At 38.6% G+C, this 13,926-nt stretch overlaps 1 long non-coding RNA gene across 2 annotated transcripts; it reads left to right on the top strand.

The window, feature by feature from the left end:
• The first annotated feature begins 5,717 nt into the window (after positions 1 to 5,717).
• LOC116326514 lies at positions 5,718 to 7,199 on the top strand. Of its 2 annotated transcripts, XR_005611237.1 has the most exons (5): positions 5,718 to 5,779; positions 5,898 to 5,975; positions 6,113 to 6,151; positions 6,479 to 6,545; positions 6,887 to 7,199. It is a non-coding gene; the product is annotated as an uncharacterized LOC116326514 (long non-coding RNA). The 2 variants fall into 2 exon arrangements; XR_005611236.1 differs by having other exon boundaries at positions 5,743 to 5,975.
• Positions 7,200 to 13,926: the final 6,727 nt, after the last annotated feature.

The following is a 13,926-nucleotide window of genomic DNA, read 5'->3' as shown; positions in this document are numbered from 1 at the left end:
AAACTGCAAATGATCTTGGACATGAATCAGTTGCTTCCATACATTTCCCTGCTGCTTCCTGACATTTCCATTTGCTTATGTCATGTCAGTCAAAAGTAATCATACCTATGGATGCTGAATAGTCGTTCCCAATAAAACTAATAGTCATACATCCATTGCTTGAGTCATCACACACAAAATTGTTGAACTAGTTATCACATGCCCTGCTAGCAGCCATGGATGCAGCATGTGACGACATCACAGCAGGGTCCTGCAGAGGATGGATTCGCCACTCCAGGAGATACTTTCCTCGCTGCATTGCGAGGGATAACATCTGTTGTGATGTAGATGAAAATATGTGGCCAGACAGACAGGAACGTCTGGATGTGCCAGAATGATTTACTGTACTGTTACATGTGCTGTTTATTGTTCACATTGGTGCACAGCTCTACCAAATGGGTGATTTTATGTTTACATGTATTCTACAGTGAACAAGTGACTGTAGCATATTTTTCTTTTGCACAATTCTGTAGGATTACAAACACTTCTACACAATGGAAATGTGAAACGTAAGTATTCAGTGTCTCAGTTACTCCCAAGACTCCCATAACATCTACAGTGACTTCACTGCACATTTCAGATGGCTGTACAGGTAGGCCATAGTGCTGTCGTCAGCATTTTCAGGTGTCACCAATTGTTTTTGCAATGGGAAACACTGAAATTATAAACTGTCATTGTGGAAACATGACAATGCCATTTGACTATCTTGTTCATACAGATGGTGTCAAGACTTTTCATTTTGATGGCACTGGCAGTTTCATTGACATGGATACTTGCTTTTGCGGTATGGATAATCAATTCTGTGCATGTGACGTGCTTTTGCAGGCTATCCACTAGGTTTTGCAGTTTGCACTAATTGTTTTGGGAAATGCACTAACTGCTGTGCAAATGTTGATGGTGTTCTGAGAAACGCACCAAAGCGACTGAGAAAAACTGTAACAGTGTACCCCGTACTTTCTGGGCTGTGGGCTGTAATATGAAGCTATTTAATCTTGCCTAATGTTCAGGTATTTTAATTTTATTTCAATTGGGTCCTTTATTTCCCCAGATTTGAACGATGGGTCGGGTTTATCCTTCTTGGCCCAACCTATCCCAGAATTCATAGCGTGGCCCAGCCAATTCCAGTTTCCAATGCTGGCAGCTACTTAGTTTTAATATTACTCTTTCTGGGTCACAAAATGAACTTTTAAGATATTTTCAAGTGTGAATGTAGCTGTGTAAACTTCAAATATCTGCTCAGTTTATCAAGACATCACATATTTGCAAAAGTGCTCTGATGTTTTCGGAAACGTCTGTTACCCACCAGCTCGATAGCAGACTGGGAGTTCGAGCTAGAGCACTAGCACAAGACCCAGTGAGAACAACGGACTCTCGGCACATTGTTTTCAAACCCCCTGCGGTCCTTCACTACTCAGGTTAAACATGACATATAAGCAGTGATGGGAATAACGGCGTTACAAGTAACGGCGTTACTTTTTTCAATAACGAGTAATTTAACTAATTACTATTCCTATCGTTACAACGCCGTTACTGTTACTAACAAGGAAACGCGGTCCGTTACTATTTTTCAAGAAACAGACAGTTGAAGCTGTGTTCAGCTTACCGCATCTTATATCAGTTGCACGGAAGTAGCTGTAAGTAATCTGGACGCTACAGCTTTAAGCAGCTGCGCGCTCCCGTGGACGGTAATCACGATCGCTGTCTAGCACAACACCTGGAGCTCAGGGGGCAAAACAATCGAGTGCTGCTGTTTGACTGAGGAAGAATAAAGTAGTCGTGGTAAGTCAATCACGTGACCACTTAAAGACAAAGCAACAAGGTGATATATACCAGTTTTTAAATTGTGTTGATAGGCCACGTAAAACCAGAGTCATAAACAAAATATACGCGGAGTTTTTTCCTCAATAGTTTCGCCACGTTAGCGCTAGCAAGCACTCTCTGCTTATGAGCAAAAAAACAAAACAAACCAGGGGAAGTTTTAGGAGTGACGGCGAGAGAGAGAGAGAGAGAGAGAGAGCAGAAAAAGAGAGAGAGCGAGTGAGATTTGAGATGTGAGATTTGTGACGTTTAGCATGTTTGGAGTGTGTAGTTAGTGTGTTGTCTTGTGTAGTTAGTGTGTAGTGTTGTGGATAGTTTTGTGTTGTGTGTCAGAACAATGAGGCGACTGCTGTCTCCAGGTAGAAACAGCAGTGATACACCTGCTGCTGTCAGACCTGCAGGTATCAGGCTGTGATGTTCTCCTTTATAGTGGACATAAAGTATTTTTTTGGAGTGGCACAAATAATTTGTGTGGCATCTTATTGAAGAACAGCTGATTGTTCTGTAAATAGTTTGAAATGGTTATTTAAAAAATCAAGGTAAATGAATGGAAATAAATTTGTTGTTTGCAAAACTTGTGCATAGGATTTTAAAATTGACAATTAATATTTGCATTTGAAGTTATGAAATATGATTCATTAAAGATGTTTGTGGTTGTTACAGTAAAAATATAACTTTTTCTACTCTGATTTTATGGTTTTTGTCTGATTTTAGATCAATTCTGGTTATACAGTATGACAAAATGAAAACAAAACTGTACATTCAGGCACGCGAGGTTGCGCTAAAAAGAATGATACCAAACAAGGCAAAGTAAATAGTTTTTAAAGGTAAAATGTGGAGGGAAAATCAAGAGTAGTAAAAAAATGGCCAATTATACCCTGGACCCCAGAGGGTTAAACGTTTTTTGGTTTTTATTAAGTAACGCAATAGTTACTTTTCCAAGTAATTAATTACTTTTAGAATATTGTAACTCAGTTACTTTTTTGAAGAAGTAACTAGTAACTATAATTGAATTACTTTTTCAAAGTAACTTGCCCAACACTGCATATAAGTCACTTAGATAACTTATACATGTTATTTATCTTTTTTTTTTAGTGTTTTCTTTGTTCCTGAGTAAATTGGTTTGGCTGAGATTAAAGTTATAGCCGAGAAGATCATCGGAGCCTCCTCTTCTGTCAGGAGTTTTCCTGTAATGCAACTCAGATTGGAATAAGTGACACTCAGACAGGTTTTACAAATTAATGTGCACGGGAGAGAACGGGACAGGCGCCGTTCCTTCGCTTGACCTCAGTTGCTCTCGTCCGCCCTCCCGTAACACTGCTCTTTTATTGTGGTTACATGAATATGCATAGTTCCATTAACATATGACGTATACCTTGTGTGTGTGTGTGTGTGTGTATGGAGTGAGATATGATCCCGTGAAGACTCCCCAAAGCTGGTGCCAGGAGTCTAGCGGTCCATCTAAACAAAAGGCTCTTAGACTCAAACAGATATACGTATGTTTGCTATACCATATATCAGCAAGAGAAGATACGACCTCTCCTAGGAGACGTGTGATCTATGCCAGAACACTCTGAGGAGGAGTGAACGCACTCCCCTCTTCATGCTACACAGAGTTGTTACAGACCTCCTGGGATAAGACATTCTTTCAATCTACAAATGATTATATACTTCTAAGCATATATGAGTAAACATTTCTAAGCATAAATGGCAATAAACAATAAGACAAGGTGTGACCTCTCCCATGCTCCCAGGATGTGGGTGTGAAAGTCAGAGAGCTCTGGAAAGCACACAAGGCTTGCACAACATAACTTCTCTAGGAAAAAGAGCAAACACATCTAGAAAACCTTAAATGAAATGTACTTCTAAACATAAACATAATAAAATCTTTCAACATCTTCCCTCCATCACAGACACTTATTGCACCCGCTACATCTGAAAGGCCACCAGCATTGTGGAGAACCCCACACACACTCGTCTCCCTGCTGTCTTCTGGTAAGAGGTTATCCCAGACCTCACTGCCAGACTGTGAAACAGTATCTTCTCCCAAAATGTCAGAGTCCTGAACACTCAGTGACTGGACTGACACACACACACACACACACACACACACACACACACACACACAGACTGTTTCTTGCAGTTTTTTTGCACTTTATGTATTCCTGTGTTGATTGTGGTTTTAATTGTGACTGAGTTTTTGTTTTGTTCTTTGTGTGTTTTTTCACTTTTTACTTTTTTACTATGTACAGCACTTTGGTCGACCTGTGTTGTTTTTAAAGTTCTTTTAAATAAATGGATTGATTGATTTGGTCTGTTATATGTATCACCACACCAACGCTGTCTTGCTTCCCTGTGTCTATACGACTGGATATGATTGAAATGACAATAAAGCCACATCTCTAAATCAGGCACCACAGCATGCCTCATTAGGTTATAATATTTACCTAATCATAACTAACACATGTGTACACCTACTACTTCCTGCCTATGCTGTCACTTCACCTCTCTTTTGGACTGTCTTGCTCTGTATGGTTCACTTCATACATTTAAACTGATCTACCATCACTACCTCTACTCCTTGCATCTTCACTGTCGTACCTTCCACTCCTTCACACACACACATGTATTCTGTCTTTCAATCCTCTGCATAAACATGGGTAGGATCCACATAGCAATAAAATGTGAACTGTGCCTCTAATAATACTGCGGGAAGCATGTATAATGTAAACAGAATTGGTACTTACACAGAACCCTGTGGAAATCCATAATTAACCTCTGTGTTTGAACAGGACTCTCCATTGACATGAACAAAGTGGAGTCTATTAAATAGATATGATTCAAACCACTGGTATGTAACTTTTACACTTTTAATTCATACAGTTTAAACTCTAAAGAGACTGAAAATAACACTGATGCCAAACTAACAGTCAAGTGTTGCTGTGTGAGCTGATTTTTGCTGAACCAAATGTGAAATACAGGAGGCTGGTTGGTCTCTATGGAGGCCAGCTCAGACCCACAGTATACAGTCTTTGAATCAAGAAAAAAGGGGTAAGGTAGACAGCATCAGTGACCTGGAACTAAATAGGGTATAAAGTACAGAATATTAAATAAATAGTGTGGCTGCCTATTTTGCTATCTGGCATAAAACTTCCTCTTTTGAGGAATTTGGAAGTGGTGGCAGCGATGATGATGCAGACTGCAACAGAGGTGATGAGGAGTGTTCCTGGGGTGAATCAGCATAAAAAGTAATTAAAAGTAACAAAAAAAAAAAAAACCATTAAACAGGCCACATACGTACATGGTACTAACAAACGACAAGACCAGGACCTGAAAACCCTGTTCACCAAAGACACAAGGAACAAAACCTAAACATAAAACATTTTCACAACCCAGAAGGTCAATGCGCAAAAACTCAGAAGTAGGGTCCAAAACCCAGGGATCCTAACCTGACATCCACTCATCCATTTTCTTCTGCTTATCCAGAGCCAGGTCATGGGAGCAGCAGCCTACACAGAGAAGCCCCTACGTCCCTTTCCCTGGCTACTTTCTGTAGCCTCTCAATAGGAACACTAAGCCATCATGCCTTTAATATGATGCTTATTATTATTTTTTCTTAAAAGACACATAAAATCCTAATTAAATACATCAAATATCATGTAGTTATACTCTGTGGAGACACTTTGTCAACTAGTCGGTTTAAAGTTAGGTGGGCAGCCGAAAGGAGAAGTAGTCAGTATGAGGAAATTATTTTGGTGAAGAAATAAATAGATGCAGTGAAAATCTGGCCAGCATGAATCACATGATACACGTGCCAGTTTTTTCAGTGTTAGTTCCTATTTTTGAAGCGTCAAACAAACAGTATATAAGCACTGATTTTACTGCTGTTTAGCACCTTCTCACTGGACGGCTGAAGCTATCGGTCGGTGCTGAAATGAAATCTACTCTACAAATATTCTACATATTCTCCAGAAGGTCTGCAACAAAATCTGTTCTATCCTATTTTTTAATGATGTCTTGATGTCTTCTGTTTTTCACAGAGATATTAAAGATCACCATGAGGCTGCTGATTGTGTTTGCACTTCTTTGTGTAATGGTCCCTCTGATCATTACTGCTCGTGAGTATTAAAGTTTATTGTACATAATATGTGTGTGTATGTATTCATAAAAACAAGAGTGCAATATAATAAATGGAAATTTAACAGTCAAAGTCTGACGTTTTAATATAATTTTAACTTTTTAATTTTTATTCCAGAAAAATCGGGCAGCAGTGGAGCAGAGGATAAGCCACCAGGTTGGTCAACATTTTATAAACTCCCACCAAAATTAATCACAGTTCTGTCATGCTGAACAGAAGAGCAACACAACATTTGTACTGCAAGGTTTGTAGTACAAATGTTGTGTTATTTCAAAATTATGAATTACAATGTAAAAATAGGTCTAAAATTATACACTAAATTTGGCAGAATATTCAATTAAATATATACATTAAAAATTCATCATGTGTCCATAGAATAAAAAAATAAATAACACCATGCAAAAGTAAAAGAAATTACAAAATGTCTTTACAGATACAGAAAAGTCATACATGTTTACTCAAGTGTAATTTGCTTGTCTTCAGAAGAGCATCTTGTTGACAAGAGAAGCCGGGGGCTTTGGCGCAGAGCTTTTAGTGTCTTTGGATACGGGTAAAAACTGATGTTGATTTACCACTTTCTTTCTTTCTTTCTTTCTTTCTTTCTTTCTTTCTTTCTTTCTTTCTTTCTTTCTTTCTTTTATAACAATACCCATACTTTCTCAAATGCTGTTATTTGTTTGGAATGACAAAGAGTACTGAATACATATGCAATACATTCATTCATATACACTGTTTCTTTCATTTCTATAGTCTCCATTTTAACGTAAAATACATAATTATATAGTGCTGTTAAAGCATGCAGGTTATTTTGTTGATACACCATACTGAATATTTCCCTCAGTATACGTCTTATGGTTTCAGCTAATATTTTCTTTTTTTATGTGTGTACAGGAAAAAGGTGGACGAATGATATGTACGGTCACCACTGATACCGATTTTGTCTGGGTCTGAAAAAGAAGATGATCCCTGGTCTTCCATGAAAAGCCATGGCCACCAGACAAAGAAGCAAATCATTTCATCCAACCCTAAACTATCAGTTTCCCTCTTAGATCTTTACTTATTTCCTTTCGCTGTACTGCTACATAATGAATTTGGCAACAAGTGACACAAACTGGAGTGGACTGGACCGTGTCTTCTAATAGCAATAGCTGTTCATTTCTGTTCTTATTATCTTCATCATTAAACTCTTAAGCATTAAATCAAATTGGTCTCTGAGTCTTTGTCACATGTCACCTTTTTTATTGTTCTAGACCCAAACACCAAATACATTTATATTGTGCATTATGTTGCACCCTCAGAGAGACATGACTCCATTCTCCTTTGGCAACTTTATTCTCCTCAGTTCAGGTTTGGAGTTTACAGGCAGCATAGCGTATCATCAGCAAAACAATGCTCTCACATCTCACACACTGTTTTTTGTCCTTTTTCTGCGCTTATTGATGACATCACAAGTCTGAACTCTGACCTCCTGGAACTAGTGAACTACAAAAATTACCTGAAGCTACAATAATTACCTGGAAATGTGTGCAAAAATAAAACACAATTAAATCGGTATACTCTTTAGAGATTTTTTTTTTTTACAAAGATTCAGAAAATGTAAGTTTTATAACCCCTTTTGGATCGCAACAAGTACAATGATTTAATTAAACTAAATAGAATGAACAGAAAAACAAAAAGATAGGGATCCCCTTTAGTTCTTATTACTTTTTTCCATAAAGAATTTATAACAGTTCATTTTGATTGAGTAGACACAGCTTAAAAACAATATGATGCCATGTTTTGCCTTTTCTCCTGTCCTTTGTAGTCCCTAGTGTTGGAATTTATTTTTTTATCTTTAAGGCTGTATACCTCATAATTAGCATCACGCATTTGTTTTATCCTTTACTGCACATAGTAGGTATGTCCCAATTCATAGGCCGCAATTTAAGGCTGATTATATCACAGCCAGGCGACGAAGGCTGTCCCAATTCGAAGGCTGCTCCAAATGCGGCTGGCAAATGTGTCCTTCATTACTGGGGATTTGAAGGATGGGTCGGGTTTATCCTTCTTGGCCCAACCCACCCAGAATTCATAGAGCGGCCCAGCCAATTCCAGTTTCCAACAATGGCGGCATCTACTTAGTTTTAATATTACTCTTATTACTCTTTCTGGGTCACAAAATGAACTTTTAAGATATTTTCACTCAGTTTCAACTTCAAATATCTGCTTGGTTTATCAAGATATCACATATTTGCAAAAGTGCTCCGACGTTTTCGGAGACGTCTGTTACTCACCAGCTTGATAGCAGACCGGGAGGTTCAGACTCACTAGTGCTGCCGAGAACACCGGATTCCCAGCGCATCGTTTTCAGATCCCCCGCGGTCTTACGCTACTCAGGTTAAACATGATATATAAGTCACTTAGATAACTTAAAAATGTTATTGATTAGGTTTTTTCAGTGCTATATTTGTTCCTGAGTAAATCGGTTTGGCAGAGTTATAGTTTTCACACAGCTGAATAAACGTCAAACAGAAAACTGATTAAACAGAAGTGTGAGATGGTAGAGAATTTACTCCAATGTTGTGTTATATATTAGCGAGCAAGAAGCAGACGGCCGAGTTTATTAAACTCTACCGAGACAGCTGGTGACGCAGATCTGAAAGCTAGACCGTCACATTTCACAGCCTCGCACTTCCAGTCCATGTAGACTGTGCAGGCTGGGTCCTCCGAAGGAGGACAAAAGGATTTCAGTCAGGCTGCATCAGCTTTATCTTTTTTTTGTCAAACCGGGACGTAACAGTATGCAAAAACCTAATTTTACAAAATACAGCACTAAATTATTTTACGCAACAAAATTTGAGTAAATAAGATCTTGTGAGGTCAAAGATAATGTTTACTCTGACAGAGAAAAAGGCATTTCCCAAATCCTTTAATGTAAATCTGTCACCGAACGGCAATGAATGTCAGATGCCTGGTGGATCTTTATTTTGTCTTATAACCATAACCTTAACCATACAGCACATACGGATAACTGAAAAGAGCATGACTAAGCCTGACTTGGAGTTAAACTCATTATCATGATTATCATCAGTTAGCCAAAAGTCTTGGTTATAGTTTGGAGAAGTAACAGCTTTTACTGCTTGTGAAACATTGTTCAAAACTAAAGGTCACACATTATTTCACAAGACTTGTGAGTTTCCAAACACATCAGAAAACACACATCTTAAATAAAGAGAGGGTGTCTGTCTCCTAAATCCAAGTTGGGCCTGAAAGCCAAAAGCTCTGTGTTTATTTACAATAATCCAATCACAAGGTCAAGATTGGTGAAGGTCTAAATTCCACAGGGTCTAATTTCTCCACAGAATCTCTCTTGTAAAACACAGATCTGCTCACTGTTCTCCACGTAAGGTTTTCTTCACAAGAATCTGTGCAGAGGAAGTATAATTTCTCAAAGAGGCAGACAAATCAATCACACAAGCAGAGGGTTTCACTAACTTATACTTTTCAATGGTCCAGCAAAGACTGAAGATGAGCCACCACCTTAAGTAGTGACTTCCCAACGAGGACATCAAGGACAGGTGTGTGATCGCTCATATGACCGTGGAGACAAAGGCGGGAAGCCCTGTTTCTGCACAAAAACAAACACATGCACACATGGAAGAGAGGAGCGATTGAATGCTTAACATGTGCATGAAGTTAGGTTTAATACTGATCAGGCATTCATAAATATAACTTTTTGAATGCCTGATCAGTATTAAACCTAACTTCATGCTTCATCCTTAAAAGCCTGAAACTAACAGGCTGCTTACACAGCAGTAAGCCTGACACAAAAGAAACTTTTCATGAGTCTGATTTAACTCGTGTTCTTAAACTACATTTTATAATCACATTTTTAAAAATGCTTCATCTGTTATCTCTGCTGAATAAGACATTAATCAATGAAGGTATTCAGATTTCTTTGAAACACTGAGTGTTTCATGTGGTAAAAAGACAAACATATTGAAAACATTGGTGATGAATGTCTGATGCTTGGTGGATCTTTATTTTGTCTTATGTTTTCTTAACCATACAACACAAAGAGATAACCGAAAAGAGCATGACTGAGTTTGACTTGGAGTTAAACTCATTATCATGTTCATCATCAATTAGCATTTAGTTTTGGTTATAGTTTGGAGAAGTAACAGCTTTTGAAACATTGTTCAAAACTGAAGGTTATACATTATTTCACAAGACTTGTGAATTTCAAAACGCATCAGAAAACAAGCATCTTAAAAGAAGAGAGGGTGTCTGTCTCCTAAATCCAAGCTGGGCCTGAAAGCTAAAAGCTCTGCCTCACATGACCCGCGAAGAAGGCACAAGTACCCTGTACTTTTTTTCTTTTTTTTTTACCCTGTACTTTTATGGGCGCGGGCCAAGTTATGGAGCGACTAAGGCGCATGTACCCTATACGTACATGCAATTTGCGAACAACAAGTCAGGTTTTTATAAGAAACAATGAAACAATTACACTGTAAGTACCCTGTACATTCTGGGCTGTGGGCTGTATTACAGAGTCACTCCACCTTCCAGGTATTTTACAGGGAAAGAGACGCAAATTGTACTGTAAATAATTTTAAGCATCGTAGCAGCCTAATCACTAAGTACTGCTTAATTACTTCCTGCATAATAGACGTTTCACTTTTCACCTGTCTTTATATATTACATATAACTGAATACATTGAAAAAATTATACACTGGCATGTACAATCAAACTTTGGATATCATATGTACATCTGAGCATGTAATAATAGAGACAGTGTGAGTTGTTCTCATAAACTTTAATTAAAAACAAGAACATAAATCAATTCCATAACTCACTTTGTTTTATTTACGCGGAGTTCCTTCATAAACGACAGTGTCGGAACTTATTCCGAATGGGCAGAGCTTGTAACTCTGCCCGCCGCTGTTCTGTGTTTGACACGGGTGGCTAGTGTCTCGTCGTCCAATGAGACAGGATATTCTCCTGTCACCTCTTTATTCTCTGCCGACGGTGTTCTCCAAAGACGGTCATCATAATCATCATCACTATGTAGTTCTGCCCATTATGTGCAGTTCTGCATGGCAGTCGCTGTGCCGCCGTTCACCACCCCATAGGTATGTCTCAATTCATAGGCTGCATCCTTCTGAGGCAGCATTTGAAGGCCGAATACGTCACAGCCAGGCGACAAAGGCTGTCCCAATTCGAAGGCTGCTCCAAATGTGGCCCACAAATACATGTTCCTTTTCCCTAGATTCGAAGGATGGATCAGGTTTATCCTTCATGGCCCAACCTATCCCAGAATTCATAGCACGGTGGTGGCGGTGGATAACTTTTTTGAAAAAATGGCAGACGGCTCAAGCGGAGCAACCGAAGAATAAACTTTCAAAAGTAAGTACTGACTTTTATGTCACTTATTTATGCGGCGATACATAAGTTTTAATAACAAAGAACATTAAAACATTACTGTTGGCCTTATGTCGGCAAAGTTATCTGACATAGTGATGTTAGTATTTAAGGCGGTCCAGGTTCTACTTGGTTTTAAAGCCTTTATTTTCAAATATACACCGATCAAAAGTTTTTAATCAATCAAGATTTTAACCTTGCAGAGAATGTGATGATTTTATGGATAGGTTTAGCCAGTAATATATCCACAAAAAGGACAAGCTGAAATGTAGACAGGCTGTGAATGCTGCCTGGTTTGCACCATATCCGATAGCTATCGCAATAACATTCAGTATTGAGTTGGAAAACTTCCGTTTACCTTTGTTAGCCACTTGGCTATGATAGTAAACAGTAGACAGATAGTAGACACTGATGTGACTTATTGAATCTTTTGGACTGTGTTCAGCAGAATATTAATTAGCCATTAATTGGAAGAGCTGTATTGTAGATTTGTCTGCTATTCTTGATGTATGATAAATTATAATGACTGTTTGTTAGCCATTTGCATACTCTCTCTCTCTCTCTCTCACCCTCTCACTATATAAAAGATTTATCTGGTTAAATTCAGTATGGTTCAGACAACAGTTTTCACAATAAAATATGTTAATGTACAATCCTTAATATGTTATATGGTTACTGTCTGGTACAGTAACTGCACCATATCCGATCGCAAGACCCTACAGCCTCTCTTCCCTCCATCACAGACACTTATTGCACCCGCTGCAGCCGCAAAGCCACCAGGATTGTGGAGAACCCCACACACCTCTCACACACACTCGTCTCCCTGCTGCCTTCTGGCAAGAGGTACTGGAGCATTCGGGCCCTCACTGCCAGACTGTGAAACACTATCTTCCCCCAAGCTGTGAGACTCCTGAACACTCAGTGACTGGACTGACACACACACACACACACACACACACACACACACACACACACACACACCGACCTTCATACATCAAGTTACTTCTCGCACAGCCCACTGTCATTGTCATCTTGTGTCTGTATAGTTTTGTCTGGTGTTACACTGTTTCTTGCAATTTTTGCACTCTTGAAGTTTATGAATTTCCTGTGTTGATTGTGCTTTTAATTGTGAGTTTAAATGTGAGTTTTTGTTTTGTTCTTTGTGTGTTTGTTCTACTTATTATGTTTATACTATGTACAGCACTTTGGCCAACCTGTGTTGTTTTTAAATCTGCTTATAAATAAATTGATTGATTGACTGATTGATTGGTCTATTATATGTATCACCATAGTCTTGGAGGAACGCTGTCTCGTTTCACTGTGTACTATACCACTGGACATGATCGAAATGACAATAAAGCCACATCTCTAAATCAGGCATCACAGCATGCCTCATTAGGTTGTAAACCTTAATATTCACGTTAGCTGCTGTCCTTCTGTCACAAATCACACCTAACGCATGTGTACACCTACTTCATCCTGCCCATTAGTGATGTGTCGGTCGCAAACGAAATGGCTCTTAGGGCCGGCTCTTTGAAGTGAACGACGTTTTGTTTTTTTCTTTCTCTCACCCTCTCTCTCTCTCTCTCTCGCACTTTTTGCCGCTTCACTCCGCACACGAGCCTTGTGCTTGCACTGAGCAGAGGGGGGAGGGGCGGTAGTTACACTCACAGTAGCACAGGAACAGAGCAGGAGGGAAAGAGAGAGAAAGAGAGCCAGGGACAACAACGTCACATTAGAAAGGTATAGTAATCATCCACAACTATTTTCAGTTGCGGATGATAAAAGCTTCAGAAAGTTTATTCATGCAGTAAATCCCATGTATGCAATTCCAAGTAGGAAAACACTCTCCCAAAAAATCATCCCAGGCCTATATGACAGAGAATGTACATCTTGTTTTTGTTTTCCACATAAAGCTTTGCAAAAATCACACTTGCAGCTACAAAAACATAATATTCCAGAAACACGCTTTGCCGATCCGATCAGCTGTTCGTAACACTTCCTACATTGGACAAGACATCAGCGCGAACTACCGCATGTCCACCATTACCTGCCCGAAACCGGACGTGATGTCATTTTCGCGGAAATGTAGCTTTTTACCTTCAGGGCCTTATAAGCCTATACTGGTGTTTTTAAAAGTTATGTTTGACTTTATGACTTTCTGTATCATTTCTGGGATGCTTAGAACTCATTTTGCACTGTTGGAAATAGTTTATTTTGATGCACATGCTGTTTTTTTTGCAAATTTGCATTATAATATTTATTTTCGTTTTTTTCTGTAGTATATAAAAATTGGTGTATTTCAAAAATAAAACTATGAAGACACTCAAAATAAATTTCCTGTGGTGGGAAACTAGTTTGTGCAACTTTTTTGTATTTACAGTTTTGAGGGATAAACCTCTTAAATTTCTCTAACTAGAAATATATGTTAAAAAAACAAAAACGATTTTTAATTTTTTATGTAGTTTATTGGACTTTTCTGCAATTTATGTAATTACTATGCACTTAAGGCATACATATTATTAAAATT

This window comes from Oreochromis aureus, linkage group 3, assembly GCF_013358895.1.
Source record: "Oreochromis aureus strain Israel breed Guangdong linkage group 3, ZZ_aureus, whole genome shotgun sequence".
Lineage (NCBI taxonomy): Eukaryota > Metazoa > Chordata > Actinopteri > Cichliformes > Cichlidae > Oreochromis > Oreochromis aureus.
Note: the sequence above shows the minus strand (reverse complement) of the source record. Positions and strands in the feature narration are given on the sequence as shown.